This window comes from Mustela putorius, unplaced genomic scaffold, assembly GCF_011764305.1.
Source record: "Mustela putorius furo isolate JIRA1106 unplaced genomic scaffold, ASM1176430v1.1 tig00003867_pilon_pilon_pilon, whole genome shotgun sequence".
In the NCBI taxonomy this organism is placed as follows: Eukaryota; Metazoa; Chordata; class Mammalia; order Carnivora; family Mustelidae; genus Mustela; species Mustela putorius.
The window spans coordinates 31111863-31118343 of record NW_025422019.1 but is presented as its reverse complement, the minus strand read 5'-3'; the positions used below and the strand labels follow the sequence as shown (position 1 = coordinate 31118343).

The window sequence follows — 6481 nt, the reverse complement described above, 5'->3', positions numbered from 1 at the left end:
CCTTTAAGAAACTCTAGCTAGGGGCGCCTGTGTGGCTCAGTGGGTTAAGCCTCCTCCTTCGGCTCAGGTCATGATCTCAGAGTCCTGGGATGAAGCCCCACATCAGGCTTGCTGCTCAGCAGGGAGCCTGCTTCCCCCCTCTCCCTCTGCCTGCCTCTGCCTGCCTCTGCCTGCCTCTCTGCTACTTGTGATCTCTTTCTCTCTGTCAAAAAAATAAATAAAATCGTAAAAAAAAAAAAGAAAGAAAAGAAAAGAAACTCTGGCTAACTTGTTTTATGAGCCTATTTTTGCAGACATGGTACTGACCACCGATGAGACTAGCTAAAAATGGAATAAACCAGGAAGAATTCTTGCAGTTGTACAGAAGGAATAAAAGTGAAGGAAAGTAGCCTCTGTGAGGACACACCTCCTGTCCATTCCTCAAGTTGGCAGGCCATTCATTTTTTTATACATAGGAGGTATATACAAGCGTGTCACTAGGTGGCACCTGGGAGAAGCAGTAATACCTTCCCTTCCCCTTACCTTTTTCTAACCACCAATCACCTACCTCCACCCTCAAAACACCTCCCCCCCACCCCCTAAAATCCTATAAATTCTCAGCCCCTCGCCTTTCCTTGGAGAAACAGATTTGAGAAATTCTTTCCCGTCTCCTTGCTTGGCACCCTACATTAAAACCCTTCTCCTCTGCCACAAAAAATGGTGACAGTGTTCAGGCTTTGCTGCACATTGGTCAACAACACTTGGTCAGTCACACTACCACGGGTGGGTCACTTTTGAGCATCCAGGAGGCCCTGCTTTGAATACACCTATGTAAACCCTTATTTCACTGGTTTTTTGTTTTGTTTTGTTTTGTTTTTCAATAAAATAATTAAGAATGTAACTTAGAGGGACACCCGGGTGGCTGAGTCACTTAAGCAGCTGGCTCTTGATTTCCGCTCAGATCATGGTCTCAGAGTCCTGGGATCCAGCCCAGGGTTAGACTCCCTGCCCAGCAGAGGTCGTGTAAGGATTCTCTCTCCCTCTGTTCCCAGACCACCCCCCCACCACTTGCACATGTGCACTCTCTCTTTCAAATGAATTAATAAATCTCAAAAAAAAAAAAAAAAAAAAGGAAGGATGGAAGGAAAGAAGGAAGGAAGGAAGGAAAAAGGGGCACCTGGGTGGCACAATTGGTTAAGTGCGGGATTCTTTATTTTGGCTCAGGTCGTCATCTCAGGGTCCTGGGATCCAGATCTGCATTGGGCTTCCTGCCAAGCTTGGCATCTGTTTGAAATTCTCTCTCCCTCTTCCTCTACCCCTCATGCTCTTGCTCTCTCTCTAAAATAAATAAATAAACCTTTTTAAAACTGTAATTTAGAATTCCTACAGCATATTTTTACAAAAGCTAAAATAGTTTTATTTTTCTTGCTTCTTGCCTAAATGTCCCTTGAGCTATGGTCTGATTTCTCTCCTGCCATCCTCCTTTTATTTTTTTTTTAAGATTTTATTTATTTATTTGACAGAAAGAGATCACAAGTAGGCAGAGAAGCAGGGGGAAGCAGGCCCCCTGCTGAGCAGACAGCCTGAGGAGGGGCTCGACCTAAGGACCCTGAGATCATGACCTGAGCCAAAGGCGGAGGCTTAACCCACTGAGCCACCCAGGTGCCCCATGCCATCCTCCTTTAAATCACTCCTCAACCTACTGTAGCATGGTTCGTGCCAATCATGGTATAGATACTATGCTTAAAAAGCACCAAACTCTTCTAACTCCCAGGTCCAACCGCCTCTCTTCATATCCCCTTCTGTAAGCAGAAAGAATTAGGGGTCCCCAGGAAAAGAAAGGTAAGATATATCTTTCTTGAAAAAAGTCATTTTAGGCTACCATACATCTTGTAATCAATGCTACTTTCCCAAATCCCTTTCTTGCAGAACTCCTGGTATACGTTAAAATTGCAGAATTGACTTTGGTAGATAATGATTTAAAGGAAACACACAAAAACAAAAACAACAAAAATGTAATAACAAAGAGACACTGTCAGGTCAGGAGATAGCCTAATCAAATCAATGGCAATAAATCAGTTGCAAAACTCCCACTTCTGGTTCAAAAGTAGAGATTGGACTAACATTCTTGAGTTATGTTTGCCAGCTCTAAATACCTTTGAGCACTCACATACTGGACCAACTAAGCCAAAGAATTAATGATGCTATGACTCTAGTAGGCTCTGATGACTTCAATCTGGACTCTGTCATTTTAAGGCAACTTTTGTCCCTCCTCCCCCCATGTGTTTCATGGAGAGCAGGAGGTGCCTGGCAGCTCTGCAAAGATGCCTCAGCACCTTTGTCCTGCCCCGTTTGCCCTGCTGGCTGGCGTTTTCTCCCTTCACTCAGGGGGACAGTTGGAGTGAGGATGAAGTGGATGACAAGGACAGATGCAACCAAGTGGCCCCCAACCTATGGGTGGAGTTCTCAGCCAGGGTGTCATCAGAGCCTAGGAAGGGCTCATTACTTCAGTGGGACTGAGACGGGTCTCCGGGTCTGACCGATCAGTACAACGGCATTTTCTCAATGGATGCGGGTGGCCAAGCCGTAGGTGGCCAGTCCATCCAGTTCCTCTCAGTTCCCTGTGCTATTCGCCATCCTTCTTCTCGTCATTTCCTACCTGATCATAAAAGAGTTAACATGCTGACAATTTGAAGAATAAAGATGCCATACATATTGGGCTACTAGGATTCTGGACTCGACTTTAAATATCTCTATCAGCAGGATTCTCTTGCTGTAGATTTTCTTGGACAGTGACTTATTTTGACTCTTTTGAGCCAGGAATGTTTCCTCCTACCTCTCTTTCACCTGTCAGATTCAAGAAACTGACCAGACATTCTTTCCACGTGGGTTAAATACCATGGCAATTTTGAATGATATTCTAGCTGCTCTTAACTATAGCATCGTCCTCATGTAAACCCACACCAAAGCAAAAATTTTGGCAAAACTTAGTCATGATTGTTCTGTAAGACAAGGGAAGAACAGCATTTGCCTACTCATTAAAGACCAAGACCAAGAAACCTGCTATTCATTGTGTGGTTCATATATGTGTCATATCATTGTCATTATGGAGGACTTCCTGTTTGTTTTTGTTTTGTTTTTTTATGGAGGATTTTCTCTTTTTTTCTATTTTTTTTATTTTTTTATTTTTTATAAACATATAATGTATTTTTATCCCCAGGGGTACAGGTCTGTGAATCGCCACGTTTACACACTTCACAGCACTCACCATAGCACATACCCTCCCCAATGTTATGGAGGATTTTCTTAAGCATCATTCTAGAGCCTAGGCATCAAGAATATCTGAGTATTAAGTTTCAAGTAACATCTTAAAATTGTAAGATATTTACCTCATCTTTTTACTTTTTGTGTGTGTTGTCCTTATAAATTATAGAAAACACTTTAATGGAAATCAAACATGAAAATTTGAATACAGGACAATGCCTACTTTTCTATGTGTAATACTACATTTTTGCTAAGAAATACTAGTAGTGCTATTCAACTGCAATAGAAATACTTATTTATTCATTATATTAGGATAGCTAGGAAAGCAAAAAATACATATTACTTTGACATTTTATAGAAGCTACTTTCACTTTATTTTACTTTATTTTAAAGATTTTATTTATTTGTTTGTTTGTTTGTTTGACAGAGAGAGAGATCACAAGTAGGCAGAGAGGCAGGCAGAGAGAGAGGGAGAAGTAGGCTCCCTACTGAGCAGAGAGCCCAATGCAGGACACCATCCCGGGACCCTGAGATCGTGACCTGAGCCAAAGGCAGAGGCTTAACCCTCTGAGCCACCCAGGTGCCCTTAGAAGCTACTTTTAAATCAGAATAGTTTTTAATAATAATTAAATCAATAGAAGGTACATTATATATTTTTATTTATTCATTTATTTATTTAGAGTTAGACCCATGCCCAGCATGGAGCCCAGTGTGGGGTCTGAACCCAAAACCCAGTGAACAAGACCTGAGATTGAGTCAGACTGCTTAACTGGCTGAGCCACCCAGTCACCCTGAGGTGCATTTGTGTTTTTTAATGGGGTATAATTCCTTATGTATTTGGTTTTGGTGTTTTGTTTTGTTTTGTTTTTACATATTTTCCTATGTAAATATTTTCTATGTGAATATTTTAAATATTTTCCTATGTAAATATGTTTTTACATATTTTCCTACTACATATTGGATTTGTAAGTATCTGACTCTTGATTTCAACTCAGGTCAAGATCTCAGAGTCTTGAGATCCAGCCCTGCCTCAAGCTCCATGCCCAATGGGGAGTCTGCCTGAGGTTCTCTCCTTCTCTCTCTACCCTCCCCCTGCTCTCTTTCTTTCTCTCTCCCTCTCTCTCTCTCTCTCTCTCTCTCCCTCAAATAAATAAATAAATAAATCTTTTTTAAAAAATCTATAACGATTGTCAATAACCTGTAAGATATAATTCAAAAATCTTCGCTTACAAAACTCATTGCCACTTCGGCATAGCTAAGCTTTTCAGGCCCGTTCCCCAATACCCCCTTAACATGTCCCAAAACCACTCATGCCAAACTATTTCCTCTTTTCCAAACACACCTTGCATCCCACACCCTTTACCTTTGTTTACTTTTTTCTCAGCCCCAAACCTTCCATGCCACATATCTCTCCCTGGAAAGATCTTTTTTTAAAAAATGTTAAAGATAAATACTGTCTCTTCTCTGGAGTCTTGACATGTTTTCTCTAGTAATTATCCGTTCACTCATCTGACTTTCCTCAGTACATTAAGTATACAGTAGTGGAGTATTAAAATAAAACATATTACATTGTGTGTGTGTTTTTTTACATTGGATGTGTTTTTACTTCCTAGGGAAAGGAGTCTGGTCCTAGCCACTTTTATTCCCAGCATGCTAAATCAAGAATTGAATCTAGATTTATTAAATAAATGAACTAACAAATTAATGAAAGTTTGAATGTACTATCTCTCCTCTCATTTTTTTTACCCTTAACATTGAATTGGTCATAAGCTCCTATTTATTTTACTTTCAGATTGTCTCCTCAACCCATTCTTCCTTCTTTCCTCCATTTTCATTGCTTTAGTGGAACACCTAGATGCAAAGGGACATAACATTGTTTAATCAAATGATGTAACAAAAGGCTTTTGATTTTTTTTTTAATATTGTATGGGAATTAAGGAAAGGAAGAAAAGTGTTAATGTCTTAACACTGTCACTTGAGTTAGATTCCACATTTGACTATCAAAACTAAATGAACAATAAAATGATCATTGGAATCTTAAAAAGATAATATTTTTTGTGGTCCATAGGAAGTTCGGGATTATCTAATTATTGGACATGCAATTGTACTTCATGTTGAGTTATTCTAATATATTTAAGTTTCATCATTTCCCTTAGTTGACTTCACTACCGTCTCATTAGGAACCATCCAATAATACCTTTTTGACCATATTTCAAGCAAAGTCAATGCTACTTTAACCAACTTCCTAATGTTTGTTAGCTCATCATAACTCTTCGAGTTGTGTCTTTGTAAATGTTTATATGTGCTTTTAACATTATTAAGCACATTCATGTGATGATAAAAATAATATCATAAAAACTTAGGTAGAGACAAATCTCAGAGAACTCTATGCACTTATTTTCAAAATTACAGAATTTTATTTTATTTTATTTTATTTTTTAAGATTTTATTTATTTGACAGAAAGAGCAAGTACAAGTAGGGGGAGTGAAAGGCACAGGGAGAGAGGTAGGCTTCCTGCTGAGCAAGGAGGCCCATGTGGGACTCAATCCCAGGACCCTGGGATCATGATCTGAGCCGAAGGCAGTCGCTTAAGCAATATCACTTAAACAGTATCCTGAAATTACAAAATTTTAAACAATGTATAGGAAGCATCTGATTTCATGGCTTTAAATTTCTGTTCCAAGTAGATTTTCCACCACATTTACCAAATACAAACTATAATCCAGCTGGCCTATCTGCTACATATTCAAATTAGTGGATTCATTAAATATATGCCTGTTGTCATTGGTATTAAACACAACACAAGAAAAAAAAAACAGCAGTTATGTAAAGCAGACTCAAAATAGACTTTTAGCCAAAATACTGCACTCCTTTCCAAAGTTCGGAAAAGGAGAAAATTGTTTACCTTCATTAATTACCAAATTAATGAGAAATTATAACTTACTCAAATGGTCAGCAAACAAAAAATATAAAATATTAATCATGCAGAACCATATCAGTTTGTTCAACCAAAAAGTTCATTTGATTTTTTTAAACATCTGCATATAAGTGTTTATCTGTTTATACAGTATTATATTGTACATTCTAATCTACAGTTCTGCACTGCAGTAATTAGAAAGAATAGTCACACTTCCTGTATAATATACTACTATTTTGTGTGGAATTCGAGTTTAAACTCTATCTAAGATTCCTTTTTCCAACCATGACTGAGTAACCAGTACTAGATTAACTATTCTG

At 38.7% G+C, this 6481-nt stretch overlaps 1 pseudogene; it reads left to right on the top strand.

The window, feature by feature from the left end:
• The first annotated feature begins 2268 nt into the window (after window positions 1-2268).
• Window positions 2269-2935, top strand: LOC101694132 (annotated as a pseudogene).
• Window positions 2936-6481: the final 3546 nt, after the last annotated feature.